The sequence below is a fragment of the Chiloscyllium punctatum genome, chromosome X (genome assembly GCF_047496795.1).
Source record: "Chiloscyllium punctatum isolate Juve2018m chromosome X, sChiPun1.3, whole genome shotgun sequence".
NCBI classification, from domain to species: domain Eukaryota; kingdom Metazoa; phylum Chordata; class Chondrichthyes; order Orectolobiformes; family Hemiscylliidae; genus Chiloscyllium; species Chiloscyllium punctatum.
Window position 1 is genome coordinate 10,074,830 of NC_092791.1, and position 21,760 is coordinate 10,096,589.

At 46.8% G+C, this 21,760-nt stretch overlaps 2 protein-coding genes across 3 annotated transcripts in view; one reads left to right on the plus strand and one right to left on the minus strand.

Moving 5' to 3' along the window:
• LOC140471182 (myc box-dependent-interacting protein 1-like) overlaps positions 1–21,760 on the minus strand; it is an 80,594-nt gene that overhangs the window by 57,541 nt on the left and 1,293 nt on the right. The window lies entirely within an intron of this gene.
• Positions 16,624–21,760, plus strand: part of LOC140471184 (natural resistance-associated macrophage protein 2-like) — a 199,706-nt gene continuing 194,569 nt past the window's right edge. The window contains exon 1 of the mRNA XM_072567072.1: positions 16,624–16,727. The gene's annotated coding sequence lies outside the window, so the exon portion shown is untranslated. The remainder of the gene's footprint in view (positions 16,728–21,760) is intronic.

A 21,760-nucleotide genomic window follows, 5' to 3' on the forward strand; every position in this document is an offset into this window, starting at 1 on the left:
TCACTAAACAAGTAACTTGTTTCATTCGTTCATGTGTAGCACCTAACCCAGTATTTATTGGCCACCCCTGGTTGCCCCCTTGAGAAGGTGGGGGTGAGCTGCCATCTTGAACCGCTGCAGTCCATGTGCTGTGGGTTGACCCACAATGCCCTGAGGGAGGGAATTCCAGGATTTTGACCCAGTGACAGTGAAGAAACGGCAATATATTTCCAAGTCAGGGTCGTGAGGGACTCAGAGGGGAACTTGCAGGGGCTGGGTGTTCCCATGTATCTGCTGCCCTTATCCTTTTAGATGGAAGTGGTCATGGGTTTGGAAGGTGCTGTCTGAGGATCTGTGATGAATTTCTGCAGTGCATGTTATAGATGGTACACACTGCTGCTACTGAGTATTGGTGATGGAGGAAGTGGATGCTTGTGGATATGGTGCCAATCGGGTGGGCTGTTTTGTCCTGGATGGTGTTGAGCTTCTTGACTGTTGTTGGAGCTGCCCGCATCCAGGCAAGTGAGGAGTATTCCATCACCCTCCTGACTTGTGCCTTGGAGATGGTGGGACAGGCTTTGGGGAGTTAGGAGGTGAGGTATGCACTGCAGGATTCCTAGCCTCTGACCTGCTCTTGTAGCCAATGTATTTATAACTTGTCCAAGTCAGTTTCTGGTCAATGGTAAGCTACAGGATGTTGAAAGTGGGGGAATCATTGATGGTAACACCACTGAATGTCAAGGGGTGGTGGTTAGATTGTGTCTTATTGGAAATGCTGTGAATACAACTTGCCACTTTGTATCATCAGCCTGGATGCTGCCCAGATCTTGCTGTTTCAGTATCTGAGAAATCATGAGCTATGTAATCGTGGGCAAACGTTCCTGCAATGATGGAGGGAAGGTCATAGCTGAAGCAGCTGAAGATGGTTGGGCCTAGGAGACTACCCTGAGGGACTCCTGCAGAGATATCCTGGAGCTGAGATAGCTGACCCTCCAACAACCACAACCATCTTCCTATGTGCCAGGTATGACTCCAACCAGCGGGGAGTTTGCCCCCTGATACCCATTGATTCCAGGTTTGCCAGGGCTCCTTGATGCCACACTCGGTCGAATGCAGCCTTGATGTCAAGGGCTATCCCTCTCCCCTCCCCTCTGGAGTTCAGCTCTTTTATCCATGTTTGAACCAAGGCTGTAATGAGGTCAGGAGCTGAGTGACCCTGGTGGGACCCAAACTGGGCCTCACTGAGCAGGTTATTGCTGAGCAGGTGCTGCTTGATAGCCCTGTTGGTGACACCTTCCATCACTTTCCTGATGATCGAGAGGAGACCGATGGGGCAGTAATTGGCCAGGTTGGATTTGACCTGCCTTTTGGGTACAGGACATACCTGGGCATCTTTCCACATTGGTGAGTAGATGCCAGTGTTGTGACTATACTGGAACAACCATGTTTGTCATATTTGTGATCATCCTTGTTTGAAGTCACTAAAAGCGGAATATAGGAACAGGAGTGCACTGTTCACGCTGGGGATCATTAGTCAATTAGAAATTTGATCAAATTTGATGCATATGTCAACTCCATATTTTAACTTCCTAATGGGACAATGCTCGTGTTAGATCACAACTCACTTAGATTGGACCAACATTACAGGTTGATCACAACTTTCCCTGATTGGATCAGTATTAGTGATTAATCACAACTCTCTGACTGGGTCCATATGATTGATGGGTTACACTCTCACCTAGTAGATCAAACATAGCCAAACATAACCAGACACAGCTCTCTCTGTCAGCTTGAAGCTCTGTACTGATTGATAGATTGAAGATGCAAATTTTTTTTCTTCATTCATAGGATGGGGGCGCCACTGGCTGGACCAGCATTTATTGTCTGTCCTTAATTGCCCTTGAGAAGGTGATGGTGATCATGGCTTTGGAAGGTGCTGTCTAATGAGCCATGGTGAATTTTTGCATCTTCTGGATGGTAAACACTGCTACTACTGAGCGTCGGTGGGGAGGGAGTGGATGTTTGTGGATGTGGGGCCAATCAAGCGGGATGCTTTGTCCTGGATGGTATTGAGCTTCTTGAGTGCTGTTGGAGCTGCCCCCATCCAGGGGCAAGTGGGGAGTATTCCATCACCCTCCTGACTTGCGCCTTGTAGATGGTGGGACAGACTTTGGGGAGACAGGAGGTGAGTTACTCGCTGCAGGATTCCTAGGCTCTGACCTGCTCTTGGAGCCACTTTATTTGTAAGGCTAGTCAATCATAACCCCAGCATGTTGATAGTGGGGGTTTTAGCAACGATAATGCCATTGAATGTCAAGGAGCAATGGTTAGATTGTCTCTTATTGTAGATTGGCATTGTCTGGTATTTGTGTGGCATGAATGTTACTTTTCAGCCCAATCCTGGAATCCTGGATATTGTCCAGATCTTACAGCATTTGAACATGGAGTGCTTCAGGATCTGAAGACTTGTGCTCCAGAACTTGCCGCTCCCCTAGCCAAGCTGTTCCAGTACAGTTACAACACCGGTATCTACCCGACAACATTGAAAATTGCCCAGGTTATTTCCTGTACCAAAAAAGCCAGACAAATCCAACCCAGCCAATTATCGCCCCATCTGTCTCCTCTCGATCATCAGGAAAGTGATGGAAGGTGTCACCAACAGTGCCACCAACAGTTACTGCTCAGCAATAACCTGCTCAGTGAGGCCCAGTTTGGGTCCCACCAGGGTCACTCAGCTCCTGACCTCATTACAGCCTTGGGTCAAACATGGACAAAAGAGCTGAACTCCAGAGAGGAGGGGAGAGGGACAGTCCTTGACATCAAGGCTGCATTCGACCGAGTGTGGCATCAAGGAGCCCTGGCAAAACTGGAATCAATGGGTATCATGGGGCAAACTCTCTACTGGTTGAAGTCATACCTGGCACATCGGAGGATGGTTGTGGTTGTTCGAGGTCAGTCATCTCAGCTGCTGTCCAGCCAGTGACATCCACATACTGTGAAGCAAGAAAAGAATCCATACAGCTCTGGAGCTGTTGATGGTGCACAGTGGTACAACTGAGTAGCTTGCTGGGCCATTTCAAAGGGCAATTGTGAGTCACCCATATTGCTATAGGTCTGGAGTCACATGTAGATCAGACCAGATAAGGATGGCAGATTTCCTTCCCTGAAGGACATTAATGAGCCAGATGGGTTTTTCAATGGTTGTAGCATCTCCATTAGACTTTTAATTCTAGCTTTTCAGTGAATTCAAGTTCCACACTCTTCCATGATGGGAATCGAACCCAGAACATTTACTAGGTCTCTGGCTTAATGGTCTGGTAAATAGCACTACGCCATCACCTCCCCTCAATGGAGAGATCACTTTTAGTGGAGTTCAATATAATGACCAATTTTTTGAGACAACAAACAACATAAGCTGTTTTAAAATAGCTCAGTCCGAAACAATCCAGTCTCTTCATACGTCACTCCTGCTATCCCAGGAATCAGTCTGGGAAACCTTTGCTGTACTCCCTCCATCACCAGAACATCCTTCCTCAGATAAGGAGATCCAAACTGCACACAATAGTCCAGGTGTGGTCTCACCAAGGCCCTGTCCAACTGCAGCAAGACATCCCTGCTCCTGTACTCGAACCCTCTCACTATGAAGGCCCAACATCCCATTGACCTTCTTCACCTCCTGCAGGCTTACTTACAGTAACTGGTGTGGACCAGAACCTAACCTCAGAGGGGTGACCATTCAGTAAAGCTGACAGATACTATTCGGTGTGTGAGGGATGTTAGGTCCGAGATTTGAACTTAATAGGTAGATCAGTTAGAGAAAGCTTGCACCAAATCCCACTGTTTCCAGCATTCCCTGAAGATTATTCCATTCAATCCAGCCAAGAGGCTTGACATCGAGAGAAGTTAACAAGGTGGAGCTATTCAGAGTACATGAATCTTGAATTGTGCTGAGAAAGCATCAACCCTTCCTCACACTCTCTTCCTTTCGTTAGGCACATTAGAACCTTGATATTGAGCAATGTAATTTTCCACGCTGATATGAAGCTAATTAGAAGGTTTAAAGGTTGGGTACAAGGGACTATAGACCTTTCATTACATGAATGACAAAAGATCTCGAGGATTGGCAACACTCCAATAAAACAAGGCAATAGGGTCCAAAAAGCAACAGCAAAGCTGGTGGTATCTTCAGAGCTTTTCAAAGACAGTGAGATACGTCTGTCTATCCCCAAGGGCTTGTGAAAGTATCTGAAGTCTTTCTCAGTGCAAGATTGGAGTGTTCCCATCCCCACAGTAGAATAATACCTGTGTCAGTCTGACAGAAAAGACAGAAGAATTTGTCTCTGCCATTTAGATTGTGTATCTCTCCAGTGGTACATAGTTTCAGCAGATAGAGACTCAAGTGTTGTGCAAGGCTTGTGGTATCACATATGAGTAACTTGCATTGTTTAGAGGTAATGATACTTTGTTGTACACCACAGTCTAAATCTAATGAAGAATGAGTGTTGACCATTCAGCCCCTCTGGTCTGTTCCATTGTTCAATGGGTTTCTTGTTTCCTACAAGAAGAAGCATCCTTTCCATGTCCACAGTGTCAAGTCCAGACATGTCAACCAGTAACCTCTCTCTCTTCTGAACTCCAGTGGAAACAAACCCCAAACTGTCTGTAAGACAAAGCCACAGTAGGTCCAGGTCTCAATCGAGTGAACCTCCTCTGAACCACTTCCAACACACGAACATCCTTCCTTAAATAAGGAGACCAAAACAGCACACAGTATTCGAGACGTGGTCTCACTAATGCCCTGCGTAGGTGAAGCATAACATTCTCACTTTTATTTTCAATTTCTCAATAAAAGGACAGCACCCCATTTGCCTTCTCAATTATGTTCTGTACCTGCAAACTAACTTTATATAACACCTAATTCCTCCTTCCCCTCAGATTTTCACTGTCGCTAGCTCTTGAATTCTTCGCTCCTTTGTCCTTCCTGCTGAAGTGAACAAATCCACATTTTTCCCTCCATTATACTCCATCTGCCAGATTTTTGCCCCCTTCACTTAACCTATCCATATTGGTCAGCATCCTTATTATTGTCATGTTCATACCATACAATCCTCCCTACCATTGGGTCATATGCAAATGTAGACACATGTCTTTGGGTTACCCTTGTCTTAGTCATCGATGTCAGTTGGAAAACATTGAGGCCCTAGTGCAGATGCCGCGAGATTCCATCCTGCCAATAAGACAAAGACCCATTTTTTCATCCTCTCTGTTTTCTGCCAACCAGACATGAACCATTTCATCATCTGAGGATTCGTGAACATTACTTGTCACTTGTCAGCCCAAACCTGGATATTGTCCAGATCTTGTTACATTTGCAAATGGACTGCTTCAGTGTCTGAGGAGTCGTAAATGGTGCTGAACATTGTGCAATCTTTGGCAAAATCCCCCCTTCTGACCTTATGATGGAGGGAAGGTCATTGATGAAGCAGCTGAAGATGGTTGGGCCCAGGACACTACCCTGAGGAACTCCTGCTGAGATGTCCTGGAGCTGAGATGACTGACCTCCAACCGCCACAACCATTTTCACGTGCTTTGTGTAGAATTCCAGTAACTGGAGACTCTTTCACTCGATTCCCATTGACTTCCACTTTACTGGGTTTCTCATGGTCAAGCGCATCCAACGCTACCTTGATGTCCAAGGTGGCCATTCGCAGCTAACCTCAGGGGCTCAGCTTCTGCCTTTCACAAGACCATGGCATCCTAGAGTGATACCATGGCCACTCAGCCTATTGTAGCCATCTGGAAGAGCTGTCTACACCCATGCTCTTTCAACTTACCCCTTCTACGATTCATCCAATTCATCTTCGTAAGTTCCACCACTCTTTCTGAATTATAACAACGCACTGAGGGGAAAAAAGGAACATTTGCTTTGGGCATCTTTGGTTTTTTTTTTGCCGCTTTTTCTTTTTCTGTTTGTCCTCTGGTTATCCTCACCCTTCAACCACTGGAAGAGTTTCTCCTTAGTTACTGCTTCAAAAACTGCTCAAGATGTTGAAGATACAGGAACAGAAGTAGCCAATTTAGCCCCGGGAGTCTGTCCTGCCAATCTTTAAGATCCAGGCTGATCTGTGACTGAACCCCACTTCCCTTCATCCCCTCAGTTGACAAAAATGCAGTAATCACCACTTGAAAGTTTACAATTCTTCTGGCCTCGATCACTGCTTGGAGAGGAACCTTGCAAATTTCGATCGCTACTTTGTCGGTCAAACTGCTGCCCAATTTCATGCCTGAAATCTTGGGCTCTAATTTTCAGACTCTGGCCCCTTATCTTCGATTTAGCCGAACAGCAGGAGTAGTTTCTTCCTATTTATGCTAGGTTTCCTCTGGTGTCTGGAAAGCTTCGGTTAAATCAAAGAATCCTTCCAGCATGGGAGCAGGCCATTCAGCCCATCGAGTCCACGTCGACCCTCCGAAAGTCGCCCCATGCAGACCCATCCCCCTCCCCTTAACCCCACATTTCCCATGGCTAACCCACCTAGCCTGCACGTCCTGAATGTTATGGACAACTTTCCATGGCCAAACCACCTAACCTGTATATCTTTAGAGTGTGAGAGAAAACCCACGCAGACACGGGGGAGAATGTGCAAATTCCACACAGACTGGAATCAAACCTGGGTCCCTTACGCTGTGAGGCTGCAGTGCTAACCACTGAGCCACTGTGCTGCCCTTTTCCCTTAACTGCCCTAAAGTCACCTTTAATCTTCTAAACCTAAAGGATACCACCCTAGTCTGTTTACCCTCTCGTCATCTCTTAGTTTTTGGAGCCCAAATACCATTCTGATATCTGGATCTCCAAGGGTCTTTCATTCCTCCACTGTTTCTAGCTTTTTGAGAGGATCCTGTTTGACCCTTTTTGGTCTACAACAGATCAGCTCACATTTTCTTCCATTTCAATCCATTTTCCAGCCTTGCTCATTCTCTTATCTGTCAATATCTTCAGCTCCAGGGTTTACAATGTTGTCCGTCTTTGTGTCATTTAGGCACGTGACTTTCTGTCCCACCATCAATGTTCGGGGAGGAGGGGCCCAACCTGTGGAGCACATAAGGGGCACATTCTCTGCACTAAATTTGATCTTAAATGCCACACACAGGATCAGGGCATTTCACATGGGCCCTACTCCTGTTTCACTGGTTGACAAATATACAGCTCATTATCCCTACTCTCTGTCTCTTTCTGCTCAGCCAACTTCCAATCAGGTCAAGAATTTGCCTACAATTGCCAGCAATGTCCTTACTGAGAGTTTCCATTGAACCTCTCCTTGACCTTCTCTACCCCGAGAACAGCAACTTCTCCAGTCCCTCCACAGACCCGGGACCCCTCAACCCTCTTCTTGTGCCCTCTCACCATGGCATCTTCCTTAATGTGTGGTGCCCAGAATCAATCACACCAGCTGAGGTCTAGCCAACAGTTTAGAAACAGTTGGCATGATTTCTAAACTCTGTCTCTGTTAATACGATGAAGGATCCCATTTGCTTTCATTTAACATCCTGTTGAACCTGTCCTGCTACGTTGAAAGGTTTGTATGCGTCACTCCCCCTCCCCCATCCCGCCACTTCCTGTGCCCCTTTTAAAATGTCACCATTCAACTCATACTTGGCACCAAAATGTACCATCTCACACTGCTCTGCATTAATTTCTATCTGGCATAAGTCCATCCATTTTGCCAGCCTGTCTAAGTTCCTCGGATGCTGCCTGACCTGCTGTGCCTTTCCAGCCTCACTTTAATCTTGACTCTGATCTCCATCATCTGATGTACTCACGTTCGCCCTGTCTAAGTTCTCCCACTACCCTGCTCATTCTTTGTGGTGCTAAAGAGGTCTGAGTCATCCGCAGAGATTCCGGTTGTTAACAAACATGAAAATGGGTCGGGATCCAAATACCAAATTCAAAATCAGTTCTTTCCGTTTTCTGTCTCTTCTCCAATTTTGTATCTGTGCTACCCTTTCAGCGCCTGCATTTTAATTATGCTGCGATGTGGAGGTGCCAGTGTTGGACTGGCCTGGACAAAGTTAAGCTACCTGATGAAGGAGCAGCGCTCCAAAAGCTTGTACTTTCAAATAAACCTGTTATACTATAACCTGGTGTTGTGTGATTTTTGACTTTAATTATGCTAACAAGTCAATTCTGCAAGACTTAGAGTCATAGTGTAATATAGCACAGAAACAGACCCTTCAGTCCAATTCATCCATGCCGACCAGATATCCTAAATTCATCTAGTCCCATTTGCCAGCACTTGGCCCATATCCTGCTAAACCCTTCCTATTCATATACCCATCCAGATGTCTTTTAAATGCTGTAATTGTACCAGCCTCCACCACTTTCTCTGGCAGCCCATTCCACACACTCACCACACTCTGTGTGAAAACGTTGTCCCCTTAGGTCCTTTGTAGATCTTTCCCCTCTCACCCTAAACCTATGCCCTCCAGTTCTGGACTCCCCCACCCCAGGGAAAAGACCTTGTCGATTTACCTTATCCATGCCAGTCATGATTTTATAAATCTCTATAAGGTCACCCCTCAAACTCTAATGCTCCAGGGAAAACAGCCCCAGCCTGTTCAACCTCTCTCTATAGCTCAAACCCTCCAACCCTGGCAATGTCCTTGTGAATCTTGCCTGAACCTTTTTGAGTTTCGCAACATCCTTCCGACAGGAGCGAGACCAAGCCCTCCAAAGCAAAGCGCCACCTTCATTTGCCTGAATTAGAGAGGTTTTGTTGAACCTGTATTGAACCTTGCTTAGACCACACTTTACAGTACGCCTTGTAGTTCTGGTTACTATATTAGAAAGAAGAGAGAGAGGCACTGGAAAGGGCACAGGGATTTACAAGGACAAATGCAGAAATTTGAAGGTTTGACATGTCAGGAAAGTCTAGGTCTTTCTCACATTGAGCGGAGGTGAGGGCAGGTCTGAAATATGATGAGAGATTTTGACCAAGTGGATACAGAGAGAGTGCTTCCTCTCCTCAGGAAGAGCAGAAGTCAAGGCCGTCAATAAGAGAGTCCCCAAGAAATCCCACAGGGAATTCAGAAGAGACTTCTTTACCCAGAGTTTGGGGAGAATGTGGGACTCGCTCGCGTACGAAGTGGCCAAAGTGCATAAATGTTTAAGGAGAAACTTGACAGGTAAAGGATGGAGAAGGGGATGTAGACATACAATGGTAGTTTTGGATGAGAAAAGATGGAAGGAGGCTCGAGTGGTTGGTCCGAATGGTCTGTTTCTGTGCTGTACATCGTATGACGTCTGTGACTGTGCAAGGTGGTCATGAGGTCCGGGACATGCTGATCAGGCCAGACATCGTTGAGCAGGTGATAAAGGGGTTAAGCACATATGACTAGGAGGCCATTCAGCCCCTTGAGCCTGCTCTTCCATTTAGTACAAATCATGGCTGACCTCATCTTGGCCTCAACTCCACTTTCCTGCCCGCTCTGCATAAGCCTTCAATCTGTCATTATTAAAAAGCTGTCTCTCTCTCCTGCATAAAGTTCCTCAATATCCCAGCATTCACCACACTCTAAGGGAGTGAATTGCACAGATTCACAATCCTTTGAGAGAAGTAATTTCTCCTCAGCTCTGTTTTAAATCTGCCACTCCTTATCCTAAAACTGTGACCTCTTGTTCTAGATTGTCCCCCACATGAGGAAAGATCCTCTCTACTTTTACTTTGCTCATCCCCTTCAGCATCTTACACACCTCAATTAGATCTCCTCTCATTGTCCTGAGCTCTAGTGAGTAATGGCCGAAATTGATCAAGCTCTCTTCATAACACAAAACCCTTGATTCTGGAATTGATCTCGTGAACTTTCTCTCAACTGCCTCCAATGCAACAATATCCCTCCTCAAGTAAGGGGACTAAACTAGATGCAAACTCCACAGGTCTGCACTACTTTACACACAAACATCGCAATCCTCAAACTGCCTGAACCCACTCCCAAAACAGACAATATGAAGACTTTGCCTCTCAATGATATGCCGGGCCATGAGGTTACAGATTGTGCTGGAGTACAGTTCTCCTGCTGTTGATGGCCCACAGAGCCTCATGGATGCCCAGTCTTGAGTTGCTAGATCTGTATGAAGTCTGTCCCATTGAGCACAGTGATAGGCCACACAACACGATGGAGGGTATTCTCAATGTGAAGGTGGGACTTTGTCTCCACAAGGACTGTGTGGTGGTCACTCTCACCGATACTGTCATGGACAGATACATCTGCAGCTAGCAGATTGGTAAGGATGAGGTTGAGTATGTTTTTCCCTCTTGTTGGTTCCCCCACCACCTGCCTCAGACCCAGTCTAGCAGCGATGTCCTTTAGGACCCCACCAGCTCGATCAGTAATACTGCTGCTGAGACACTCTTGGTGGTGGACATTGAGATCCCCCACCCAGGGTCCATTCTGTGACCTTGTCACCCTCAGTGCTTTTTTCCCAATGGCTGAACATCTATGATGGGAGAAATTATTCTCCAGTCTCTCAGTATGAATACATTTCCAATTTACTGCTCACTTGGGAATACAGACTGCAGAGAAAAGCAACTCACACTTTAACAACTGAACCACTCTGAAATGGAAAGGAGACATTGCCCCACAATTCAGGATTAGTCAAAACTGACAAATATCATTCAGTTTTCCAGGTTCAGAGATTGGCATTCAACAGGTAGACCAGTTGGATAAAGCTTGCAGGAAATCCCATCATTTCCAACCCTTCCTGGAGACTATTTCGTGACACGATGCACTAAAGATCCTCAGACAGCACCTTCCAAACCCATGACCACTTCCATCCAGAAGGACAAGCAGCAGATACAGGGGAACACCACCCTCTGTAAGTCCCCCTCCACGTCACTCACCATCCTGACTTGGAAATATATCACTGTCCCTTCAGTGTCACTGGGTCAAAATCCTGGAATTCCCTCCCTCAGGGCATTGTGGGTCAACCCACAGCACATGGTCTGCAGTGGTTCAAAATGGCAGCTCACCCCCACCTTCTCAAGGGGGACAACTAGGGACGGGCAATAAATGCTGGGCCCAGCCAATGACGCCCACATCCCACAGATGGGAGTGAAAATAAATGGGAGTATTGTATAATGTTGGTATTCCGTTCAACACAGTCGAAAGAATTCTTGACATTGAGAGAAGTTAACAAGGTGGAGCTATTTTGAGTACAAGAGTCCTGAATTGTGCTGAGGAAGCATCAACCCTTCCTAACACTCTCTTCCTTTCATTAAGCACGTTAGAACTTTGATACTGAGCAAGGTAATTTTCCACGCTGATATGAAGCTGATTAGAAGGTCTAAAGGTTGGGTACAAGGGACCATAGACTTCTCATTACATGAATGACAGAAGGTGTCTAAGATTGTCAACACTCCAACAAATAAAACCCAGGTGGAGTAGCTCAGGAGCTGGTTGCTGGTAGATAAATCCAGCTGGATCCAGGGCCAACAGAGGAATGGCTACTTTGCCCCATATAAGTGAGGATTAGAGGAGGCTCAAGCATAGTCTTTCCACATAGCTGCTCATTCAGCCACCCCCTCCCAATGACAGTGGCAAGAAACTGACCACTTCACCAACAGTGTTGATTGCCTAGAGATATCCCAGGTAACACCATGTCCACAAACATCAGGACAAACCCAATCCACCAGCCTTTGAGTCTATTCTCAATCATCAGCAAACTCACAGAGTATGACATCAGCAGTGCTTTGACAAACCACTCACCCATGTGCAGCTCGGGTTCCACCAGGGCCCTTGGGCACAAGAGTTCTTTACAGACTCATGTGGTGAGGTGAGAGTGACAGCCCTTGACATCAAGGCTGCATTTGACTGAGTGCAGCATCAAGGAGCCCTGGCAAAACTGGAATCAAGGGGTATTTGGGGGCAAACTCTCCACTGGTTGGAGTCATACTTGGCACTGGGGAAGATGATTGTGGTTGCTGGAGGTCAGTCATCTCTGGGACATCTCTGCAGGTGTTCTTCAGGGTAGTGTCCTAGACCAACTACCTTCAGCTGCTTCATCAATGACCTTCCCCCCCCCCCCCCATCATTAGGTCAGAAGTGGAGGTCTTCGCACAATGTTCAGCACCATTCGCGACTCTTCAGATACTAAAGCAGTCCGTGTCCAAATGCAGTAAGACCAGGATAATATACAGGGATAAGCAACAGTCGCACCACACAAGTGCCAGACAATGACCATCTCCAATAAGAGATCATCTAACCACCATCCTTTGATAATCAATGCTGTTACCATCATTGAATCCCTCATTATGAACATCCTGGGGACTACCACTCACCAGAAACTCAACTGGACTCACCACATAAACACAATGGCAAAATGAAATGGTGAGAGACTGTACTGACATGCAACTTGGGGGGGAAATTGCAGGGGGTGGTGTGGCCATATAGCTACTGCCATTGTCCTTCTAGATGCCAGCGATTGTAGGTTTGGAAGTTCTTAGTGAAGTAGGCTTGGGAAGATGCTGCACTTCTAGATAATGCACAATGACATGGTGATGAAGGGAATGAATGTTGAAGGTGGTGGATAGAGTGTGAATCAAACACCAGTACCTTCAAGGTCCCCTCCGAGCCCCTCACCATCCTGACTTGGAAATATATCGCCATTCCTTCAGTGTCGCTGGGTCAAAATCCAGGAATTCTCTCCCTCAGGGCATTGTGGGTCAACCCACAGCACGTGGACTGCAGCGGTTCAAGATGGCAGCTCACCCCCACCTTCTCAAGGGGAAATAAGCACTGGCTCAATCAGTGACACTTAGCAAATGAAAAAATAATTGAGCTTCCCAAGGTGAGCAACTCGTTTTTGGTGACAGCAAGACAATGGTCTCAAACCAGAGCCATATCAATGGCAGGAGGGCAGTCATGGATTGATATTGAAGCAATCGTAATGCCATTGGATTGAAAAGGAACAAGTACAAATGCTTTTATGATTACGTAGTTAGACTTTACTACCTTGAATTCATTTTGACATTAGACAAGAATGGGTGTGGTTCCAATCAATACCAGTCATTTGCAAAGTTACATTCACAATCATCCTATTTCCTGTCTCAAACGTGGGAGATACCAACACCCGATGTTGTTGATTTGGAGATAGCTAACAGCCATCAGGGGAAACTGGCTTTGCAAACAACAGTGTTTGAAGAGAGGCTTTCACATCAGTGTATTGGTCCTTCCACAGGAGGGCCTCTCCTTGCTCAGCATCCCACCAATCCTCCAAAGGAAAAGCCAATGGACGTCAATCAGCACAGCATCACCTCCTCCTTCTCAATGTGGAAAAGCTTGGCTGTACAGATCACAAAGTTCTTTCTCTCCCGAATCTGTACAACTTTCTGTCAATAGAATCTACCCCAGGGGAAAGCCCTATGAGTTGCTATGGGCCAGAAGCAGCAGCAGAATTGTTTTCAACCAAGATCTGTAACTTGTTGGCCCAACGAACAGGTCTAGCAACTCAGGACTAGGCATCCATGAGGCTCTGTGGGCCATCAACAGCAGGAGAACTGTACTCCAGCACAATCTGTAACCTCATGGCCCGGCATATCCCCCACTCAACCATTACCATCAAGTCATGGGGATCAACCCTGGTTCAATGGAGGGTGCAGGAGGACATGGCAGGAGCAGCACCAGGTATTCCTGAAGATGAGATGTTAACCTGGTGAAGCCCCCAAACAGGATTACTGACACACCAAACAGCAAAAGCAGCAAGTGATAGACAGGGCTAAGTGATCCCACAATCACTGGATCAGATCGAAGCTCTGCAGTCCTGCCACATCCAGTCGTGAATGGTGGTGGGGGAATTAAACAACTCACTGGAGGAGGAGCCCCCACAAATATCCCCATCCTCAATGATGGAGGAGCCCAGCACATCAGGGCAAAAGGTCAGGCTGAAGCTTTCACAGCAATCTTCAGCCAGAAGTGCTGAGTGGATGACCCATCTCGGCCTCCTCCAGTGGTCCCCACCGTTACAGATCCCAGTCTTCAGCCAATCCGATTCACTCCATGTGATATCAAGAAATGGTTGGAGACACTGGATACTGCAAAGGCTATGGGCCCTGACAACATTCCAGCAATAGGACTGAAGACTTGTGCTCCAGAACTTGTCGCTCCCCTAGCCAAGCTGTTCCAGTACAGTTACAACACTGGCATCTACCCGACAATGTGGAAGATTGCCCAGGTATGTCCTGTACCCAAAAGGCAGGTCAAATCCAACCTGGTGAATTACTGCCCCATCGGTCTCCTCTCGATCATCAGGAAAGTGATGGAAGGTGTCACCAACAGGGCTATCAAGCAGCACCTGCTCAGCAATAACCTGCTCAGTGAGGCCCAGTTTGGGTCCCACCAGGGTCACTCAGCTCCTGACCTCATTACAGCCTTGGGTCAAACATGGACAAAAGAGCTGAACTCCAGAGGGGAGGGGAGAGGGATAGCCCTTGACATCAAGGCTGCATTCGGCCAAGTGTGGCATCAAGGAGCCCTGGCAAAACTGGAATCAATGGGTCCTGAGCTCTAGTGAGTAATGGCCGAAATTGATCAAGCTCTCTTCATAACACAAAACCCTTGATTCTGGAATTGATCTCGTGAACTTTCTCTCAACTGCCTCCAATGCAACAATATCCCTCCTCAAGTAAGGGGACTAAACTAGATGCAAACTCCACAGGTCTGCACTACTTTACACACAAACATCGCAATCCTCAAACTGCCTGAACCCACTCCCAAAACAGACAATATGAAGACTTTGCCTCTCAATGATATGCCGGGCCATGAGGTTACAGATTGTGCTGGAGTACAGTTCTCCTGCTGTTGATGGCCCACAGAGCCTCCTGGATGCCCAGTCTTGAGTTGCTCGATCTGTATGAAGTCTGTCCCATTGAGCACAGTGATAGGCCACACAACACGATGGAGGGTATTCTCAATGTGAAGGTGGGACTTTGTCTCCACAAGGACTGTGCGGTGGTCACTCTCACCGATACTGTCATGGACAGATACATCTGCAGCTGGCAGATTGGTAAGGATGAGGTTGAGTATGTTTTTCCCTCTTGTTGGTTCCCCCACCACCTGCCTCAGACCCAGTCTAGCAGCTATGTCCTTTAGGACCCCACCAGCTCGATCAGTAATACAGCTGCCGAGCCACTCTTGGTGTTGGACATTGAAATCCCCAACACAGGGTACATTCTGCGTCCTTGTCACCTTCAGTGCTTTTTTCCCAATGGCTGAACATCTATGATGGGAGAAATTATTCTCCAGTCTCTCAGTATGAATACATTTCCAATTTACAATGATTCCTGATGAAGTGCTTTTGCCCGAAACGTCGATTTTCCTGCTCCTCGGATGCTGCCTGACCTGCTGTGCTTTTCCAGCACCACTCTAATCTAGACTCTGGAATCAATGGGTATCAGGGGGTAAACTCTCTGGTGGTTGGAGACTTATTTGGCAACTAGGATTGACCCGGAAATGTATCACTGTCCCTGCAGTGTCGCTGAGTCAAAATCCTGGAATTCTCTCCCCAGCAGCTTTCTGGGTCAACCCACAGCACATGTAGTGGCTCGAGAAGGCAGCTCACCACCACCTTCTCAAGGGGCAACTAGGGACAGGGTAATAAATGCTGGCCTTGACTGCAGCAACTGATGTCTTAATAAAAAGGGAGGGAACCAGTAAACACAGAATGAGACATAAGTGAGTCCTTGCTTAAATATGCCTGTCTGTAACTGACTCTGAAAGGCTCAAATAGACACAGATCAATCTCTTTGTCTGACAATGAGTACCTTATCTGTGTAGATCAGGTGGCACAGTGGCTCAGTGGTTAGCACTGCTGCCTCACAGCACCAGGGCCTTGGGTTTGTTTCCAACCTCGGGCAACTGTCTGTGTGGAGTTTGCACATTCTCCCCATGTCTGTGTGGGTTTCCTCCCAAAGTTGAAAGATGTGCAGGGCAGGTGAACTGGCCGTGCTAAATTGCCCATAGTGTTAGGTGAATTAGTCAGAGGGAAATGGGTCTGGGTGGGTTACTCTTTGGAGGGTCGGTGTGAACTTGTTGGGCCGAAGGGCCTGTTTCCACCCTGTAGGTAATTTAATCAGGAAATGACAGCCATAAACTGACTGAACAATATATTCACTAAGAGCCTGAATGGGATGAAGAAATGTCAATCACATTTGCATTTTAGTTTCTTCAAATTCAGGCTCTTGGGCCTACTTCTGAAGGCATGCAGACTCACTCTGGCCTTTGCATCTCCATGGCAACAATGGGGAGGGGGAGGGTCGTACACCAAAGCAAACAAGGCTCATTACCAGGGAAAGAAACAAAGAATTTTATTGATCTGAACCGAATGCATGTTTATAAAGCCCACATTAATTATCTGTTAAGGAGATAATTGCTCGGCAACAACATTAATTCCTCCGATCAGAAAACCGAAACGGTGACTCGTAACTCAGTCAAGCTTCATATCTGGATAATCCTCTAATAGATAACTGAGCCAATTTATTAGAGAATAATCATTTCACTCAGTGAAAAAGTGCAGCAATAAATTTGAACCTGCCTATAAATAGCTCAACATCAATGAGGCATTAACAATTAACAAGTGACGCTAACTGATCAAGCTGAAATTTTGAAAATTGCAAATCATAATACTGCACTAAGCCAAGGTCATCATATTCAGAGTTTTAAACTGTCACATCCTTACCAGGACACTACCTCGGCCACAGGTAAGTTTGCAAAGTCTTTTTGTGATATATATATGTCGATCTTGGCACCCAGAGAACAATTTCCAAGTTTGCAGATGACAATAAATTGGGAGAATTGTAAACTGTGAGCAAAATAGTGTGGAACTCTGAAAGGAGTTGATGGACTGGCCAGATCGGTGGCAGATAAAGTTCAATGCAGACAAGTGTGAAGTGATCCATTTTTGTCGGAATAACATGGAGAGACAGGATAATATTTAACAGTACAAACAGGGTGCAGGAGCAGCGGGACCTGGGTGTATATGTGTACAAATCATTAAAGATGGCAGGACGGGTGGCGAGAGCAGTAAATAAAGCATGTGGTGTCGGTGGGTTTATTAAAAGGGGCACTGAATACAAGAGCAGAGAGGAGACACTTATTCGACCTCACCTGTAGTATTGTTTCAATTCTGGGCACTTCACTTGAGGAAGGAATGTGAACACATTGGAGAAAATGCAAAAGAGATTTTCAAAAGTAGTTCCAGAAATGAGAAACTTCAGTTCGGAAAGCAGATTGAAGAAGATGGAACTGTTCCCCTTGGAGAGAAGATGGCTCACGGGAGATTTGATAGAGGATTCCAAAATCATGAGGGGATGGGTGGATAGGGAGAAACTCCCTGCCTATTGCACAGGTGTAAAAAGTGATTTGCAAAAGAAGCAAAGTGATGAAAAACTTTTTCACTCAGTGGGTAGTTAGGGTGTGGAATGCACTGCCTGGAAATGTGGTGGAGACAGGTTCAATTGAGGCATTTAAGAGGGGCATTGGAAGGTTGTTTGGATAGAAATGCCATGCTGAGATATGGGAAGAGAGGAGACTGGCAACAAAGAATACTGCTCATTGGAGAGTTAGTGCAGACACAATGGGCTGAATGGCTTCCTTCTGCACCATAACTCGTCAGAGAGTCGGTGTGGACTTGTTGGACCGAAGGGCCTGTCTCCACACTGTAGGGATTCTATGATGATTCTACAACTATTCTGTGATTCAGCGGTCCATTATGTGGTGTGTGTGTGTGTGTGCTCTCTCTCAGGCTACCAACAAACAGTTCATATTGTCTGCTGCTGTTAATTTCAAACAGGCAGTGGGTGAAACCACATTCTGTTTAACCTCTCTCTGTTTTCATTTCCTTTGAAGAGCTGAGCAACGAGCTGCCAATTCACAATCGCACACTTGCTCAGAGCCCAGCCTCGCATGTACACACATGCAATGATAAAAGTAAAATACCGCAGATGCTGAAAATCTGAAATAAAAAAAAGAGGATGTGGGAGAAACTGGCAGCAACTGCAGAGGTAGAAACAGGTTTAACCCTTTGAGTCTAGAATGACTCTCCTTAAGAACTGAAAGGAGCTGGAAAATGATGGTTTTTTTCTTCTGCTGCTGACAGTGGAACAGATGGTGAAGGTGTCCAGGGCAAAAAAAAGCAAAGGGATGGTTTTAGGTGATAAAGCAGTGATAGGGATGTAAAAATGATCCAAGACCCCAAACACACCTTCCAAGTGAAGCAGTACTTCACTTGTCAATCTTTAAATCTAGTCTCCTGTATTTGCTGCTCAGAACGTGGTCTCCTCTCCATTGGGAGAGGAAGTGTAGACTGGGTGACTGCTTGCCTACGTGCTGCCCACAAGAAAGACCCTGAGCTTCCGGTTGCCTGCTACTTTACCACCCCACCCTGTTCCCTGGCCAACATCTCTGTCTCAGGGTAAAAACAATGACTGCAGATGCTGGAAATTAGAGTCTAGATTAGAGTGGTGCTGGAAAAGCACAGCAGTTCAGACAGCAACCGAGGACCATCGCTGTCTCAGGCTTGCTGCAGTGCTCCAGCAATGCTCAGCGCAAGCTGGAGGAACAGCACTTCATTTTCCATTTGGGAACCCTTTTGGACTTAATATTGAGTTGAATAATTTCAGGGCCAGAGCACTTTTTCCAATGTCCTTCCCCCAATCCCACAAACCAAGCCTTGTTATCACATGAGCTGCTACCACATACAGGGCTTTTGCCCGAAACGTCGATTTCGAAGCTAATTGGATGCTGCCTGAACTGCTGTGCTCTTCCAGCACCACTAATCCAGAATGCTACCACATACAACCCATTGTCAGCCACTAATGGTCCCCATTAGCAGCTATTCATTTTCCCAGGCTGACCTTTACCCACTCCCTTGTCTGCCCAACTGATTTTCTCTCTCTCTGGGCTCTTTGGGTTATCATTGATCAGAAACAGAACTGGGCTCACCATATAAACACAGTGGCTACAAGAGCAGGTCAGAGGCTAGGAATTCTGCAGCGAGTAATTTCCCTCCTGTCTCCCCAAAGCCTGTTCCACCATCACAAGGCACAAGTCAGGAGGGCGATGAAATACTCCCCACTTGCCCTGGATGGGGGCACCACCAACAACACTCAAGAAGTTCAACACCATCCAGGACAAAGCAGCCGCTTGATTGGCACCACATCCACAAACATCCACTCCCTCTGCCGCCAACACTCAGTAACAGCAGTGTGTCCCATCTACAAGATGCACTGCAGACACTCACCAAAGATCCTCAGACAGTGCCTTCCAAACACCACGACCACTTCCATCTAGAAGAACAAGGGCAGCAGATATGTGGGAACATCACCTCCTGCAAATTCCCCTCCGAGCCCCTCACCATCCTGACTTGGAACTATATCACCGTTCCTTCAGTGTCACTGGGCCAAAATCCTGGAATTCCCTCCCTCAGGGCATTGTTGGTCAACCCAGAGCACATGGACCGCAGCGATTCAAGAAGGCAGCTCTTCCCCAACTTCTCAAGGGGGGCAACTAGGGACAGGCAATAAATACTGGGCCCAGCCAGCGACACCCACATCTCATAAAATGAATAATTTAAAAAAAACTCCATCTATCATTTCCTCCCTCCCACTCCCCTACCCCATTTTCAGCAATACAGACCAACCTTTTCCTAGCTCCAATAATTTCTGAAGAACAGTTCCTTGGCCCAAAACATTGTGTCACTCTCTGCAGATGAGAGCAGACTTGCTGAGTTTCTCCAGCTACTTTCTGTCTTTCTTTTCATTGCAATGAACTTGGGCTGGGGAATGGCAGAGAGCAGCTTGGCATACGTGGCACCCAGAACCTATAGGATGGAAATGAGCAATGAGAGGCCCCTTTCTGGAAAGAGAAACCTTCAATGCACAGGAGCGAGCTGAGGCTTCAGGTCTATTTGGATCAGCCAACTGAAGCAACATTTGTCCACCTTCCTCCTGATTTGAGTGTGTTACTGCCTCACTCTGAGATAGCACATTGGACTTGGGTGGTACGGTGGCTCAGTGGTTAGCACTGCTGCCTCACAGTACCAGGGACCTGGGTTTGAATCCAACCTCAGGCAACAGTCTGTGTGGAGTTTGCACAATCTCCCTGTGTCTATGTGGGTTTCCTTCAGGTGCTCTGGTTTCCTCCTACAAAGACGTGCAGGTTAGGGTAGATTGGCCATGCTAAGTTGCCTGTAATGTCCAGGGATATGCAGACTGGGTGGGTTAGCCATGGGAAATGCAGGGTTATGGGGTCGGGGGTGTGGGATGCTCTTTCAGAGGGTCAGTGTGGACTTGATGGGTCCCACACTGTAGGGATTCTATGACGTACCCCAGAGAGATGATCGTCACCTTGATTTTTGGAAGAGAGAGGGAACAGCTGGCAACAAATTCTCAGTGTTATAATCATGGCAGCTTCAGGTGGAACTTTGGAGTTTGTGCTCCCAGGGAAATGTGGTCAGGTTTCTCTTTTTGTTTGAAGTTCCCAAAGCAGGGTGGCATGGCGGCACGGTGGCACAGTGGTTAGCACTGCTGCCTCACAGCACCAGAGACCTGGGTTCAATTCCCGCCTCAAGCGACTAACTGTGTGGAGTTTGCACGTCCTCCTCGTGTCTGCGTGGGTTTCCTCTGGGTGTTCCGGTTTCCTCCCACAGTCCAAAGATGTGCAGGTCAGGTGAATTGGCCATGCTAAATTGCCCATATTGTTAGGTACGGAGTAAATGTAGGGATATGGGTGGGTTGCGCTTTGGCAGGGCAGTGTGGAGTTGTTGGGCCGAAGGGCCTGTTTCCATACTGTAAGTAATCTAATCTTATCAGGGTAACTCTAAAGCAGCCCTGTGTCTCTGACACACTGGGCTGCTACAGAACTACCTGAAGTCATACAGGGTCATTTCTGTTGGGCTTTGTAGCTCAAAGGTGGGTACAGCAAATGAACTATCTCCCCTCTCCCCACTCTAGATTCACACACTGCAGAAAAGGCCCTTCGGTCCGTCATGTCTGCATTGACATAACTACCACTAAAGGCATGCTCATCCCAATTTCTTGCATTTGTCCCATATCCTTCAACGTTATGATATTTCAAGTGCTCATCCAAATACTCTTTCAAGGTTTCCAGCCTCCACTACCTTCCTAGGCCACTCATTTCAGAATCCCACTGCCCTCTGAGTGAAAAACGTTTTTTCCAAATCATCTCTGGACCCCCTGTCCCTTACCCTCAAACTATTCCCACTAGCGTTGGCCCCTCAACCAAGGAGAACAGCTGCTCTCTATTCATCCTGTCCATACCCCTCATAATCTTGTACAGCTTAATCATGTCCCCCCTCAGTCTTTACTGCTTGAGAGAAAACAATCCAAGCTGTTGTCGTCTCTCTGTAGGTATATCCTGGTAAACCTATTCTGTACTCCCTCTTGTGTTATCACATCCTTCCTGTAGTGAGGTGACCAGACCTGGCTCACAGTACTCCAGCTGGGGCCTGACCAATGCTCTATACAATTCCAACCTTACCCTCCTTGCATTTATACTCGATGCTGTGACGGATGAAAGCAAGTGTCCCCTATATCTTCTTAACTATCCTATTCACTTGCTCTGGTGACTTCAGGTATCTCTGGGTAATTACCCCCCTGTTCCTCTGAGGTACCCCATGCATTAGACACTCCCACAACTTGTTTCTTCTTCCATAGTGTTTCACCTCAGACTTGTCAGTGTTCATTGCCACCTGGCGCTGCTCTGACCAACCCAT